This window comes from Mustela nivalis (assembly GCF_964662115.1).
Source record: "Mustela nivalis genome assembly, chromosome: 19".
Classification (NCBI taxonomy): Eukaryota; Metazoa; Chordata; class Mammalia; order Carnivora; family Mustelidae; genus Mustela; species Mustela nivalis.
Genome location: NC_139038.1, coordinates 10,483,478 through 10,499,768, shown reverse-complemented (window position 1 = coordinate 10,499,768; position 16,291 = coordinate 10,483,478). Strand labels below are relative to the sequence as shown.

At 55.4% G+C, this 16,291-nt stretch overlaps 1 protein-coding gene and 1 long non-coding RNA gene across 2 annotated transcripts in view; one reads left to right on the top strand and one right to left on the bottom strand.

Moving 5' to 3' along the window:
* CLIP2 (CAP-Gly domain containing linker protein 2) overlaps nt 1-387 on the bottom strand; it is a 66,484-nt gene extending 66,097 nt beyond the window's left edge. Inside the window, exon 1 of the mRNA XM_082713902.1 lies at nt 296-387. The gene's annotated coding sequence lies outside the window, so the exon portion shown is untranslated. The remainder of the gene's footprint in view (nt 1-295) is intronic.
* LOC309854592 lies at nt 160-3,219 on the top strand. The gene is made up of 4 exons (XR_014306307.1): nt 160-420; nt 1,551-1,802; nt 2,044-2,274; nt 2,644-3,219. It is a non-coding gene; the product is annotated as an uncharacterized lncRNA (long non-coding RNA).
* Nucleotides 3,220-16,291: the final 13,072 nt, after the last annotated feature.

Genomic DNA, 16,291 nt, shown 5'->3' with positions numbered 1-16,291 from the left:
GCGCCCCGCGGCCGAGCCGAGCCGAGCCGAGCCGAGCCGAGCGGGAGCGGAGCGAGCGGCCCGGCTCCGGGAGGGAACAAAAGGGGCCGGCGCTGGGGCGGGCGCGGGAGGGCGGGGCCTGGCGCGGCGGGGGTCAGGCGCGCGCTCACGTGGCCTCGCGTTTCTCGGGCCGCCGCGCCGCGCCGCAAGTGGGCGGGCGGGCGGAAAACGCGGCCTCCCCTCCTCCTGCGCCCGCCGCCGTCAGTCGTGGGGCGTCGGGGGTACCCCCACCCCCGCCGCGCCGCGGGTCACCTACAGGCGCGGAAAGAGCCTCCGTCGGCCTCGCTCTGCGCACGGGGATGCCCCAGAGCCCCGGGAGAGGTGGAAACTCGGGATGCTGGGGGCGGCTCCTGGAGTTTCCGGGAAGGCTCCACAGAGGAGGTGACGTTCGGACTGGACAGGAAGGGATGGGGAGGAGATGGTGCAGCCGAGCTGAGACCTCCAGGCCTCTCCGGGCTGTCCTGAGGCCAAAGCGGGTGGGGGGAAATGGCACGGGTGATGAGGTTCCCAACTCGTCTTTGGAAAAAGTGGTACCCAAGATCCCAAGATCAGGATGACGGCTGCGCCCTCCTCCCCTGAGCGGGATCGGCCTCCTGTGATATCAGCGGAGTTCACAGCTGCCAGCCCTCTCCACCCCCAGTGCAAATTCACCTCCCTTTCCTTCAAATAGGGGAATGAGGGTGTGCTGGGGGAGGTTGTGGTCTGCGCGGTGACCGTGACACCAAGGAGGACAGGCCCCAGGCAGTCTCGTTCACAGCCCGCAAGGCACCCAGTCCCGTGCCTGGCCAGGGGCGGACACTCAATGACACCAGAGTGAAGGAACTGGCTTCGTCCCCACCACTGTCCCAACATTGCTCTGGTTCCCATAATCTTCGAGAAGTGAGTTCATGTCTTGAATTCCCCACCTACGGACTGGGGGTACTATTTCAGTTCACTTCTGCTAAGGGGTAAAAAGTCTGAGGAGGGAGGCTGGACCCCCCGCCAGCCCTGAGGAGGAGGTCCCCCGCTGGTGGGTGGAGCCAGAGCTGGAGACCAAGGGGAGAGGAGGTCCTAGAATGGGCCCAGAGAAGGGCTGTCTGGAGGAGGAGTCAACCTCCTGGGAGGGATGGGGTTCCAGGTGGGAAAGCGTACCTTCAGGAACCCAGAAGTTAAATTGTAGCCAGGTGGCCAGGGGCGTCTGGAAATTAAGAGATAAGACACAAGGCACAGTGCCACGGTGAGAATTCAGCTTCATCCCCTGCCCACTGATGGGCAATCCTCTCTCTAGGCCTCAGTTTCCCCATCTATAAAGTGGAGCTGGTGACAGACCACCTCCTAGGGTTGTTGTCAAGGTCAAGTATCTTAATCTACGTGAAGCACAAGAGCAGTCAGCACTTAGTACGGGGTTAGCCTTCCACACGCGTGAACGTCGGGGCCCCTAGCCGGCGCAGTCTATAAGGCATCGACTCTTGATCTTGGGGTCATGAGTTCAAACCTCACACTGGGCATAAAGTTTACTCTTAAAAAAAAAGAAATGTGAACTTCTTTCAAAAAGAGCCGGGTCATCTGAGGACGTGTTAGGAGCTTGGATCTCCTCCTGTGAGCGTGGGGTTTCGGACAGGGTCTTCTCTAACCATCGGAGCGGAGGACACACCGAGTGAAGGGCAGGGCTCTGTCAGGTTGCTGGCCTCCTAGGTTCTGCCACTGCCCTGCAAAGGCCACAGGGGCTCTGAAGATGGAAAGTGGATGAGAGCCAGTCAGAAGCAGCTCAGAGGGCTACCTGGGTGGCTCAGTGGGTTGAGGGTTAGATTCTTGGTTTCGGGTCAGGTCAGGGTCTCGGGGTCCCGCATTGGGGGGTCTCTGCTCAGTGGGGAGCCTGCGTCCCCCTCTGTGACTGTTCTGCCTGCTTGTGATCTCTCTCTCTTTCACTATCAAATAAAGAAATAAAATCTTTTTAAAAAAAGAGAGAGAGGCAGGGCTCAAAAAATAATAATTAAAAAAATAAGAGAGGAGGGTTTTTTCCAGGGTGCAGGGTCTGGCCGGCTGTGATGTACCTGAGCTCACCTGGTCCTGTCCGGTTCCATCCACGCCCCCTCCTGCCTTCCGCCCACCCCTGACCGCCTCCACCAGCAGCGCCCTCCCTTACTGACAGCCCTAACTACTATTCAGCTCAGGCAGGTCCTAGCTTCCCCCTTCCCTGGACTCGGTGGGGCGGAGCCTCAAAGGGGAATCTCACCCCGGCCAGACTCCTTCTAGGTGAGAAAAGAGTTTCTGTCTTGTGGGAGCTGGGATTGGGGTTTTCTGCTTCCGGGATGTCAGGCCTGGGGAGGGGCAGATGGCGGGTAGTGGGGAGGACCAGGGGGGCAGACCCCTCCCAGCTGCCCTCTTACCCAGCGCTTTTGTCTCCACCAAAAGTGCTGATCTGGACATTTTCTTGCTGACACGGGCCCTGACTGGCAGCCCCTTAGGAAAGGGGGGGGGCGCGCTTTCCATGGAAAAAGCGTGTTGAGAGTCACCCCAGGGCTGGGCAGAGCTCATGGAGGCCTGGGGAGGTGACAACCACAGGTGAGGCCTGGGGGCTGCCTCTCTGGTTTACTTTTTACTGTGGTCTTTTTTATTTTTTAGGACCAACAGGACATTGGAGTGAAGGAATATTTTGTAAACTTTGAATTACTTTTTACGAGAAATCTGTAATAACATGGGAAGACAGGGGCACCCGGGAGGCTCACTGGGTTAAGCCTCTGCCTTCGGTGTGGGTCATGATCCTGGGGTCCTGGGATGGAGCCCCGCTTCAGGCTCCCTGCTCATCAGGGAGTCTGCTTCTCCCTCTCCCACTCCTCCTGCTTGTGTTCCCTCTCACTGTGTCTCTGTCAAATAAAACAATAAAATCTTAAAAAAAAAAACAAAAACAAAAATCCCCATCACAGATACCTGAAACTAACATAGAACACTGTCATGTTAATTATACTTCAATTTTTAAAATGCACAAGATAGGGGCGCCTGGGTGGCTCAGTGGGTTAAAGCCTCTGCCTTCGGCTCAGGTCATGATCTCAGGGTCCTGGGATCGAGTCCCGCATCGGGCTCTCTGCTCAGCAGGGAGCCTGCTTCCCCCTCTTTCTCTGCCTGCCTCTCTGCCTACTTGTGATCTTTCTCTCTGTCAAATAAATAAATAAAAATAAAATAAAATGCACAAGATAAAAACTGTGGATATAGTAGATTCCCAACCTTTGAAACGACGGGGTGGGGGTGGGCCTGGTAACGGTGGGCGGCTTTGGGTAGAGGGAATCCTGGCGATTTTTCTCTCCCCTTCTCTGCATCTTTCCACAATCAACGGATCAAGGTACCTGTTACTTGACTCACAGAAGGGTGTTTAACCCAACCCAACCCCCTCCACCTTCTGTTAAGAGGATTGTTCAGATGTTGTGTTTCTGTTCAAAACACACACAAAAAAATGATTGTTTGGATGTAGCCGCGGGCTGGGGCTGGGAGTGACATCACCATGGAGATATCAGGAGAGGCCGTCCCTCTCACGGCCACACCCTTCCTTGCAAACACTTGGACTTTGCCTGCCCTCCAGGATCAGATGGGATCAGATCAGATCAGAGGATCAGATCGTGGCACCCCCCTCCACCACCCACCACCCACCTCCCCGCCCTGGGGCTGATAACACCCCACAGCGTCAGGAGTCCCAGCACTGAAGGAAGGTCTCTGCTACTGGTTCCCTCCGTGGGGGGTTTTCAAGGTCCTGGGGACTTTGTCCGCGTAGCTCCCCAATTTCCTAAGGACAGATGGCGAGCTGAGGCTGACCAAGTGAACTGAAGGCTGGCATTGCCGAGGGCTTGTTAGAGGGCAGGTTTCAAGCTATGGACTGTGTATGGGTTGCAGAGATAAATGAAGACCCCTTAGATGAGAAGCAGAGAGGGTTTATCCAGAGCCGGCGGGCTGTGGAGGGAGGGGGTCAGCCACATGGCTTGTGTTTCGCAGGCTCCAAGCTGGCCAGGGAGCGGGGAGCCTCCGAGTGGGCAAAAGGGAAGGGCTGGGTAGGTCTGGATGGGAGGCTGTTGGCACAGGGAAGCCGGAGGCAGGATAACTAAAATCAGGGTGTACGTCGCCTCTGTGATGGGCCAGGGAACATACTCAGTTATTTTCTTGTCGGTCCTGAGTTGAGAGTAAAGGCAAAAGTTTGGGAAGCGGGCAGTTACCGATGGAGTCCTGGCCGCCTGGGGCCGATGGCTATGGGGGTCATCATTTGTTCTCCTGGAGGACAGGCTGCAGACTGTGGGTCCCTTCTTTTTTTTTAAGATTTCATTTATTTGTCAGAGAGAGAAGGAACATAAGCAGGGGGAGTAGGAGAAGGAACAGGGAGCCCATGTGAGGCTGGATCCCAGGACCCTGGGATCATGACCTGAGCCAAAGGCAGATGCTTAACCGACTGAACCACCCAGGCGCCCCCCAACTCCGTTCTTTTTCATATGTGGTCTGGCCCTGTGTTTCAGAGAGGAGGAAACGGATCACAGAGAGGTTAAGGGACAGGCCCAGGGTCGCAGCTCCTGTGGGCAAGGTGCTGGGCGGAGGGGGAGTAGGGAGAAGCCGACTTGAACTCTCATCTGAACTCTGCTGCCTTCGGGCTTTGTGACTCAGAGCAGGAAACGTTGGGAAACCCGCTCCGTCCCTCCCTGGCCAACAGGCACGCTGAGAGGAGCCGTGTGTGCAATGTGCCAGGTCCCACGTGCACCTTTTGAGCGCCTTCTGTGTGCAGTGTGTGTTCTTTACTGCGGTTCTAAGCCACCGAGAGTCTGTAAACTCACGGGATCCTCAGGCGGCCCCGGGAAGAAGATCCTCTGCTTCTGGCCCCGGTTACCGGTTCACAGGGCAGGTAGGGGATGGGGAACCCAGCCTCCCCACCAAGCCCCAGGGGCCGGAGTCCGTCCTTGTGCTAGTGCCTCCACTTCCCGCCCCTCAGGCCACATAGAGACTGTGAGGGGGCAGCTGGGGTTCCTGTCTAAGGGCTTTGCTGCCGGGATGGTTCTTGCCAAAGTGGAGATGCCCCTCTCTGGGATGAGGCCTTAGGTCCTCATGCACCACCCCTGCTTCCTGGCGTTAATTCCTCCTTGAGTCCGGACCTGGGCCAAGTACCTGGTCTCCTCTTGCCAAGGGAAGTCTCTAGAAGGTGCTGGCGGCAGGTCCCACTGCTCCCCCCGCGCCAGTCCCCTGGTTTCCAGCCATCACAGCTGCTAGTCCTCATTCCTCTCGTCCTGTCCCCAAGTGTGCACATCTGTGCATTGCATCACTGGGCCCCGAGTGGAGACACGCCCCGGGGAGTGTGTTTATCCTGTGTGTCCGCCAGCCTCTCGCCCGGGAAGACGCCAGCATCTTTCTCCCTGGGACACTGCCCACCGGCCTTTGCTTCCCCGGGGCTGCCTACGTCCTCCTGGGTGCCTCGGGGACCTCTCTGGGTCCTTGGAGTCCTTCAGAGAAGGCACACCCATCACCCCCCTTCCCAGGCTCTGCCGTGGAGACCGGCAGAAAGTTTCCTCATCTGTTACTTTACCAGGAAAAGTCACTGCTGGAAAAACAGGGCGCCCGCACCGTTTCCTACAAGAAGGGGTGTTTGGGCACCAGGAATAGGTGAGGGCATCCTTTGGAATCAAGGACGGCCCTTTCAGTGAAGCCCATCCAGCTTTCTGGAAAGTTCTTGTGTTGCTCACTTCGCCGCGGATGGAGAACGCTCGGCCAAAGTTGGCAGCTGTTGCTGGAACATTTGGGACCAGTGTCCTTCGGAGGCTCGCTCTGGCTTCGAGACCCAGGGCGGTGACTTTCTCGGCCCCCGATCCTGGTGTCCTCAGAGGTGTTGGTTTCCTAACTGAGTGACGCTGCCCAGTCTGGCTTTTCTTGGACCAGCTCACGCGTCCTTCGACTCCCCACTGCCTTCTGGGGCCCTCGGAGCCTTGGATATCATTACGCCCCCAGGGCCTTTGAGCCAGATGTTTGGGGAGAAGGGAGGAGGTCATTCGTCCAACTCCTGTCGCTTTTGGGCAGCAAGGATAAAGTGCCATGAGGCCAAGCGGCATCAGGAGAGCTCCCAGACCTCTTAAAAACAGTGGCCTCTTTCTCTACAACTTCATCTTTCATTAGCCAGCCCTGCATCCCACGGATGGGGTCCATGTGTGCGTAATATACAAAAGCGAGAGCTCATATTCAAACCACTGTTGTCCCAGCCACAAAGCCCCTTTTACTGCTTTAAAGCCTCCAGCCCCCTCTCTGCCCAGCGTGTGGCTACGGGATTGCTCAGCAGGTGCACACACAGGCTTCTACTGTATAAAGCAAGAGGGGCTCTGGTGGAGGTAGGGGCAGGGTGGTTTGGGGGTACATCTAATGCTCCGTGGTGGCTTTCTGGAGGAGGTGACAGCCCGATATGTCTTAAAGGGTTAGTGCGTGGCAGGCAGAGGGGAGGCAGCCAGAGGGGCTCATTGGGAGGAATCTGGTGCACAGGGAGCAGGAACATGCAGACCCACAGCTTACTTAGATGAGGGCAGAGGGGTGGCTGGGCCTGCCCTCACAGGGCAGGGCTGCAGAGTGAATTTCTTCTTTTTCTTTCTTTTCTAAGATTCTATTCATTGATTCGATGGGGGTAGGGAAGCGATTGGGAGGGGCAGAGGGAGAAGCAGGCTCCCCACTGAGCAGGGATCCTGAAGCAGGGCTCTATCCCAAGACCCTGGGATCATGACTGAGCTGAATCCAGTCTTAACCCACTGAGCTTAACCTACGGAGCGACCCAGGCGCCCCGAGGTGGGCTTTTAGCTCAGGCTGACAGGGAGCCCTGCAGCGTTCTAAGCAGGGGAGGGACCTGAAGTTTAGACCAGAAGCCTGGCTCCCTAGGCCATGTGGGGCCAGCAGAGTGACAGGTGGACAGGCAGGAGAAGAGCGCGCTCAGGGATAAAAGGGTGGGGCCGTGGTGGGGTGGACAGAGAGCCGTGGCCGCTCAGTGTCCCAGGGCTTCAACCCCTGGCCGGGACTGGGCTGAGAAATCACATCCTCGAGGACGGGGAACCCCCCCCCACTTTGGGCTCCCCCATACCTCGGCTCCCAGGATGGCCGTGACCATCCTGGGCCCAAGGAAACCTGGTGCCCCAAACACGGATGCTTCCGTGGGGGGGTCGCGACCAGGGTGATCAGGGTGGAGAGCTCCTGACCCGGTATCCCCAGGACACCCTTGACTTTGAGACGCAGCCCTGGGGCGGGGTGTGCGGCAGAGGACGGAGGCGCAGGCCTGGGAGATCTGCCGGACCCGAGGGACCCTGTCCTGCCGGCAGCCCAGCAGCAGTGTGACCCTGGATGAGAGACGCAAGGCCCAGCCTCAGTCTCCTGGTCTGCAAAATGGGAACGACCCTGGACAGACAGACTCGGACCGAAGCCGTGACCGCTTCGCTGGGGAGCTGGAGACATGGCCTGGGTGACCATGGCGCTAAGTAAGGGGGCACAGGGGCCAGGAGGGGCGTCGTCACCGCTGTTTCATGTCGCCGGGCGAGGAGGGGCAGGAGCAGAGATGGGCTGAAGCGGTCAGCACCCACCAAGGATGTGGCAAGGGAGCGGGGAAGGGGCCCGAACCAGCGTTCTTGTCTCTGGCAGGAGCGAGTGTGTCTGTGAATGTCATCAGCTTCCTCTCTCCCCCAGCCTGGAGAGCTGGAAGCGTCTGCGTAGTAACCCCCATGGGGCTCCATGCGAGACAGGAAACGGCCCCTGACTCAGTTTCCCCGGCACTGCGTCCCGTCTCCTCTTTCAGTCGAGCTCCGTGGGGTCTCGGGGCTGGTGCCCTGAGTAGCCGAGGGGGCTTTACCCAGGGTGGGGCTTAGTGGGGGGGAGATGCGGACCCACAGCTCCCCTGCACACACCTCTGCCCCTCTGCCCCTCCCCCTCCCCTCAGGCCAACCAACACTGAACTGAAATTTCCAGAGGCCCCGAAGCAAGTCAGAGGGGCTGCCACAGGTCTGGAGGAGGTTATCTACCAGGGCCCACCCCCAGCCTGTAACCAGCCTTCGGGGCCACCGGGGTCTCTGCCTGAGGCCCAGAGAAGAGGGCCGGCCTCTCCCCACTGTGGTGCCTGACAGCTCCCCACAGGTAAGGGACATTCAGGCTGGAGTCTGATTTGCCCTCTGGCCTTTGCACCCTGGGGCTGGGGTCAGCCCATAGACCCTGGTCTTCACCCAGAACCTCCTGGAAACTTTTGAGACGAGTCACAGTGGAGCTTCTAGATCAGGGTGTGTGTGGGGGGGTCCCTCCTTCAGCCTGGGGATGAGGTGGGGGTCTTTGGATCAGGGCAGGTGTGCAGGTAGAATCCTGGGCTCTACCCCCACCTCCTGTGTGACTTGGGGCAGGTTTCCTGCTTCACCATCGTCATTCCTAAGATGGAGGGAAGTGTATGGGGGGTAAAATGTTTTCAGGGTTTTTTCAAAAGATTATATATTTATTTATTTATTAACATCTTATTTATTTATTTGACAGAGAAAGAGAGATCACAAGTAGGCAGAGAGGCAGGCAGAGAGAGGAGGAAGCAGGCCCTGGACACAAGTTTTTAATAGGACCACAGTCATGTTCATCATAATTTTCTTCACGGTTTAAATCAGAGATGTTCAGTTTACGTTTTAGCCATGTGGCTCTTTGTTTAAAAGAACCCAGGTATGGGGGCGCCTGGGTGGCTCAGTGGGTTAAGCCGCTGCCTTCGGCTCAGGTCATGATCTCAGGGTCCTGGGATCGAGTCCCGCATCGGGCTCTCTGCTCAGCAGGGAGCCTGCTTCCTCCTCTCTCTCTGCCTGCCTCTCTGCCTACTTGTGATCTCTCTCTGTCAAATAAATAAATAAAATCTTTAAAAAAAAAAAAAAAAAAAAAAAGAACCCAGGTATGTAGTCCGTTACAGAACGTTTCTTAAAGAAAACGAATTGCCATGGAGATTAATGTTACTTACGTATATTTGAATGTTACATATTTTTAAAACTGAACAAAATAAATGCATAATGTTCAGTGTTTAAATAATCAAATCTTGGGGTGCCTGGCTCCCTCCGTCGGATGAGTGTGCGTGTGACTCTGGATCTTGGGGTCACAAGTTCAAGCCCCACGTTGGGTGTAGAGATTACCTAAATAAATAAAACTTCAAATAAATGAATGAATGAATGACGAACGAATGAACCTTTGTTGCAACAGTAACGAATCCCAGACAGATGAAGACAGGTAAAGAGAAAGCAATGAGACCCACAGACTCTGCTCACGGTCGCCTGGCAAAGCTGGCGGCTACCCAGTGTCAGGCCAGGCTCCAGGACCCCCTCATCATGGGCTGCATTTTTTTTTTTTTTAATAAATTAGGTTGGGGCGCCTGGGTAGCTCAGTGGGTTAAGCCTCTGCCTTGGGCTCAGGTCATGATCTCAGGGTCCTGGGATCAAGCCCCGGATCGGGCTCTCTGCTCAGCAGGGAGCCTGCTTCCTCCTCTCTCTCTCTGCCTGCTTGTGATCTCTGTCAAATAAATGAATAAAATCTTTAAAAAAAAAAGAGAGAGATTTTATTTATTTATTTGACAGAGAGAGATGGAATTAAAGGGGGGGTAGGAGAAGGAGAAGCAGGCTTCCCGCTGAGTGGGGAGCCCGATGCAGGGCTCGATCCCAGGACCCCGGGATCATGACCCGAGCAGAAGGCAGACGTTTAACGACTGAGCCACCCAGGCGCCTCTAGTATATACATTTTTTTAAAGAAATCTCTATGCCCAAGGTGGGGCTCAAACTCACGACCCTGAGATCCAGAGTAGCGCGTTCTACCAGCTGAGCCAGCCAGGTGCCCCTAGATTTATTTTTAATTCATGCTTCCAGGAAAAATAAATTTGGAAAGCTCGCGTTACTCGCTCTTAAAGGACAAATGTATAAATAACACAAAAATCACACTCTTCGGCAACGCTCCACACCTCGGAATATTTTGACCCGATTTCCTTATTTTATGAAATTGAGGACTAGAGTTCATCTTCTGAGGGTCTTGAGAGGCTAGAAACCAAGGTGGAGAGTCGCCTGGGGGCGCCGGGCTGGCTCAGTCCTGAGACTCTGGCTGTCGGGGTCGTGAGTTCGAGCCCTACATGGGGTGTAGGATTACTAAAAATGTACATAAATAAATAAACTTAAAAAAAAAAAAAAAGAGTTGCCAGGGAGTAAGGGGGAGGTTAGTAAAAGGGAAGCCCCCCCTCCCCCATCTGGGTGGGCTCCTCGGACGTGGGCCGCGTGTCAGGGCAGGGCTGGCTGCGGAACTGATCTTAGCCTTGCTTGACGGGAGAAGCCAGCTCAGCCTAAACCCTCCTGCCACCTGGTCATACTCCAGTTGTGTGTTAAAATGTGGGTTTGGGAGGCGCCTGGGTGGCTCAGTCATTAAGCGTCTGTCTTCAGCTCAGGTCCTGATCCCAGGGTCCTGGGATCGAGCCCTGCATCGGGCTCCCTGCTCAGCGGGGAGCCTGCTTCCCCTCCCCCACTCCCCCTGCTTGTGTTCTCGCTCTCTCGCTCTCTCAAATAAATAAAATCTTAAAAAAAAAATAATGTGGGTTCGGCTGTTTGTCTTCCCACCCTCTGCATGCTGCTTGCCGAGGGGGTGGGGGTCAGGGGTGGCTGAAGGGGACACCTGCCCACTGGGGCCCCTCAGCTTTTCATCCTTGAAGCTGCGGCCCAGGGAGCCAGGGCTGGGGAAGAACCCGTGAACCCTGTTTCCCCAGGACGCCCCCTCCCAAATTTCTCCAGAGTACTCCTTCCTACAGCCCAGCCAGATAGAGGCCCCAGACATCGGAGAACCCTCACTCCTGCTCCCCCACTTTTGCCTCAGGGGAGGGGATGAGATGACACCTCCGACCCAAGTCCCAGGGTGTCTGGGACCCTGGAGGGGGCGTCTTTCTAACGATAAAGGTCAGTAGGGTGAGTCGGTCCTGTAGCCTCTGGGGCTCAGCCTCTGTAGAATCCCGGTGCTGCCACCGTCTTTGCAACCTTGCACGATGTCGTGCACGGCTCCGTGCCTCAGTTTCCCTCTCTGGGGGAGTGAAATGAGACAGCATTTTCTCCGGAGTTCACAGGGCACCTGGCACGCTGGGAGTGCTCTGTAAGACAGCGACTACGCTCTCTGGCGCTCTCTGAGTGGGGGTTCACCCGGGGTGTACGCCAGAGGCCGGGAACCCAGGGGCAGGGCTCCCTGAGACGGAACATTCCCGTGCACCAGAAACGCTTGCCAGCCCCAGCCAGGCAGGCCGTCCAAACACCCCCAGGGTGATTCACTCACCCCCCGGGCCTGATGTCAGCCCCCACCTGGAGCCCTGGTCCTCATTAGCACCGTGGCTGGGTCCTCAGCTCCTGCTTGTCCCGGCTTGTCTCTCTCCTGTGCCCTGTGCTCCAGTCCTAATGTCACTCCCTGACCCTGCCACCAGCCCCCAACTTCCAGCCGCTGGGGTGGCAGGTGGGCGGGGCGGGGGGTGGATATGGGTAGCCTTGGCCTCTCCTCCTCCCTCCCCTGAGCCCTGGCTGGCCGGAGCAAACTGCCAGGCCCCTGGCAGGACTGATTCTAGTAGATTCCCAGATGGTCCATTTAAGCCTGGAGTTCTCGACTTCCTGTTTGGTTTTAGGTCAGCAGTTCCTAAACCAGAACTTTCTTTCCCATAAAAAGTATTTCTTCAGGTTACTGACACTGTTACGCCACGGTGAAAACCAGGGGAATGTGGGACATTTTTTAAAAATTAGGATCAAAATGAAAATGAAGGTCTGCTCAGGGAAGAAGTCGAATTTTAGAGCTCTGGTCTGGCCTGGTGAGCCGGGTTCAAATCCCCCACCCGCCCCCAGCACTTACTTGCTGGCTGCCTGGCTTTGGACACACGGTTCATGGCCTCCATGCGCTGCTCTTGCGTAACAAACACAGGAATAAGGATTTCTTCGCTAATGACATGTAGAGATGAAATAAAATATCACAGGAAATGGCTTCTTTTTTTATTTTTTAATTTTTTAAAATATTTTATTTATTTATTTGACAGACAGAGATCACAAGTAGGCAGAGAGGCAGAGAGAGAGGGAGAAGCAGGCTCCCTACTGAGCAGAGAGCCCGATACGGAGCTCGATCCCAGGACCCTGAGATCATGACCTGAGCAAAGGCAGAGGCTTAACCCACTGAGCCACCCAGGCGCCCCATGGCTTCTTTTTTTAAAAAAAATATTTTATTTACTTATTTGACAGAGAGAGAGTGACAGCAACAGAGAGAACATACGGGCACCTGGGTGGCTCAGTGGGTTAAGCCTCTGCCTTCGGCTCACGTCATGATCCCAGAGTCCTGGGATCGAGCCCCGCATCGGGCTCTCTGATCGGCAGGGAGTCTGCTTCCTCCTCTCTCTCTGCCTCTCTGCCTATTTGTGATCTCTATCTGTCAAATCAATACATAAATTTTTTTTTAAAGATTTTATTTAAATACAATCTTTAAAAAAAAAAAAAGAGAGAGAGAGAGAACACAAGCCAGGGGAGTGGGAAAAGCAGACTGCCCACTGAGCAGGTAGCCGGATTCGGGACTCAATCCCAGGACCCCAGGATCATGACCTGAGCCGAAGGCAGACGCTTAAGGACTGAGCCACCCAGGCGCCCCCAGAAGTGGCTTCTAGCACACATCCAGCAGAGAAGAAACACTCAGTGTCCAAAGAAACAGAATTCCTCTCCTCCCAGGGCCACTCAGCTCATCCCCAGTGAGAATGGGTCAGGGGTTCCCTGCCACCTGCTCCAACTTTCTCTCCCATCAAGGTTGAACAGAGAGGTAAGAAGAGAGAATAAGACCGAGGGAGAAGCGAATGTTCAGGGGGAAATAATTGGTGGAGAAATTGTTTGAAGAGAAGGTGTCAGAAGGACTAAGGGAAAAAAAAGTCTCGGAGTTTCCAAGAAGCAATGCCGAGCAGATCTGAATCCTCTAATGATAATTATGAAAGAAATCTTCATTGTTTACCCGTAATTTCCACACCTTTGGAAGGAGCGTGATTGGACAAAGGACCCACCGCTAGGGTCTCCATCACTCCTGATGGGAGTTTCTTGGGGTTCTTGAAAAAAATCTGTAACGCATTTTGCTAAGTGCAAGAAGCCGGTCTGAAAAGGCCACGTGCCCTTTGATTCAAACTGTATGACATCCCGGCAGAGGCAAGACCGTGGAGAACAGAGATTAGTGGTTGCTGTGGCTGCGTAGGGAGGAGGAGGTGGGAGGCATGCACAGGAGAGCAGGTGATTTTTAGGGAGGGGAAGCTATTCTGGATGATACTGAAATGGGGGGTTATGCGACATTATGCGCGTCTCAAGACCCATAAAACTGAAGGTAAAGGGGGAACCTTAATGCAAACGATGGATCTCAGTCAATACGAATGTACTGATGCTGGTTCAGTATACTGAGAGTATACAGAGAGAGAGAGCGAGAGAGAGAGAGAGCGCACAAGCAGGCAGAGAGGCAGGCAGAAGCGGAGAGAGAAGCAGGCTCCCGGCCGAGCAAGGAGCCTGATGTAGGACTCAATCCCAGGACCCTGAGATCATGACCTGAGCCAAAGGCAGCGGCTTAACCCACTGAGCCACTCAGACGTCCCTAAACCCAAGCATTTCTTTAAAAAAAAAAAAAAAATTGTAATAGACGTTCCATATTCACCTGAGATATTACTAATGGGGGAAACTGTGTGCCAGGAGAGGGGGGGTCTGTGGGACCTGTTCTACCCCTGTGCGATCTGCTTAATTTTCTGACAATCCAAAACCATTCTGTAAAATGCTGTCTATGAATTCCAGTATTTTCCAGTATTGGACCCTGGCGACAGGGAACCCTGACAGCTTATCACTGATTAGCCCGAGTGGTCCCAGACAAGCCCCTTGCCCCTCTGAGCCCGAGTTTCCTCTTCCTTAAAAGGTGGCTCAGTCAGTTAAGCATCTGCCTTCTGCTCAGGTCAGGATCCCAGGGTGCTGGGATCAAGCCCCTGGTTGGGTTCCCTGTTGGGGGGGGTGGGGTGGGGTGTCTCCCTCTCCCTCTGCCCCTCCTGCTTATGTTCTCTCTCTCACTCTAATTAATAAATAAAAATTTAAAAAAAATTTTTTTAAGGAGCGCATTGGGCCAGATTATCTCTAAAGTCAGCCTCTGTCAATGACAACCTTGGACTTGAACGACATTTTGGAAGGATAGCAGAGTGACAGTCTGGGTGTCTCAGGAAACAGCCCCATGAGTCAAGTTCAGGGGATGTGCACTGCCCCTGGTTCAGTTCCTAGAACCCCGGGAAGGTCTAGAAAATGCCCGGTCTCCCGCCTGGGTCACCTTGATGGGCCAATTCCAACTTCCTCCAAATACCACGCGGGAGGCGACAGCAACCGAAGCACTAAATTGCCTCTGGTCTCCTCCAGCAGGCGGGGGTTTCTTCCCTCCTGGGCTCGGCCTAGAAGCTCATATTTTATTCATGAAAATTGGAGGCCCGGGGAGGCCTCGGCATAAACAGGATGTAAATATTTGTGGGCGGTGGGGGAGAGGTGGTATTGGAGCTGGGGCTGCCCGGAGCGGGGACCTCGGGGCGCCGCGCAGTGGGGACCCGCCCACCTCCAGCTCCTCCGTCGGTCGGGCACGGGGGGCATGTGCTGGCTGCACCCCGGCTTGGAGACCCGGTTTGGGACTCCAGTACCCTCCAAGCGAGACGGGGTGTGGCTGAACCTTCTGGTGCCCCCCCCCCCCAGCCCAAGCCATCCCCCTGATCAACAGCGTTCCTTCATCCCGCCTTTCTGAGTTGGGGACTCGGACTGGCTTTCTGACACTTGCAGGGGTGCCTAGCCCCGGCTCCAGCCCCTCACCTGTCCTCCCTGCACCTGGACATCCTTTGTCTCAGCTCTGCGGAGCTCTGGCGGTCCTCAAGGCTGTACCTTTGCTTCACTCGCTGCTGCTCCTGCGGTGAACTTACATCTTTGAGCTTTGACTTGTCTTGGAGACCCCCTCCCCATGGTTGCGTGGACTACACCCTTTTCTGGAACCTGGGGCCAGCAGTACCCCTGGGGCTCTCCCAGGAGAGTAACGCCTGCTCCCTTCTCAGGGCCTGGCCTGGGCATCCTGTCCTCCAAGAAACTGTTCCTGATGTTTGTCCTCAACGTCTGGGTTCAGAGCCGGTCTGGTCCTCCCACGGCATGTGCCCTGGGGAGCAGAAGCCCTTCCTCGTCTGTATCCCAAATGCCGACAGGGCCCTGACTTTGGTCCCGTTCACAAAATACTTGTTGAATAAATGAACGGGGGCGTGGATGGGGCATGGCCCGACTGCCACCTGTGTCTCTGGGCATCTGGGCATCTGGGCATCTGTCTCTTTTTCTTGTCCCCCTGCCCCACCCCGCAGCCTGTGTACTACTTCCCCACACCAAGGACGCTCCCTGGGGCAGAATAAGCCATAGTTCTGGTGGAATCTTTGAGGTTATCGAGGATTTCCAAAGTTATACCCTGCACCCCAGCACCTGCGGTGTGGGGCAAACATTTCAATGTGGGAGCCGCACCTTCTTGGAACTGATGCCCTCGGGGCTTCCAGAAGAATGCGGTGTGCAAGTGGGCAAGCTCAGGCTTCCCTTCCAGATGCCTTCTTCAGATAGGGACACACCCATGCTTGGCTATCTCTGGGATTCAGGGGAAAAAAAATACACCCCCAAGTTGGACGCAAGAGAAGCACCCCATTTGCAGTGGCGGTGCTGCAGAGATGGTGGGTGTGACGTCACCCGGAGAAGAATGTCCTGGGGGGACTGGTACAGAAAGAATCCTCAAACCACCTAGGTGAGGTCCCCCCCTCCCCCTGCCAAAGATTTTATTTATTTATTTTTTTGACAGTGAGCACAGGCAGGCAGAGAGAGAATCAGGCTCCCTGCTGAGCAAGGAGCCTGCCGCAGGGCTGATCCCAGGACCCTGAGATCATGACCTGAGCCTAAGGCAGCAGCTTAACCCACTGAGCCACCCAGGGGCCCCTAGGTGAGGTTTTTAAAAAGGCAGCCAGTCAACCCCTAATTGATCCTGGGTGGACATGTAGTTTTTCTCTGTTGTAAGGCTTCTTAGCTTAAAGTGGGCTCCCGGATTTAGCTGTCCAAATGCTCTATGACACAGAGAACCCGAGAGGAAGCAAAAGAAAGAAAAAGTCCCACAGAGCATCCTAAAGGGCCTGGGCCAGCACAGGTCTGCAGGGAGAATCCCCACACCCCACCCCTGCGTTTATCCCTTTATTGGGGTCTTAGGACAGAGGGTCGTTCCTGCTTTGTGTCCA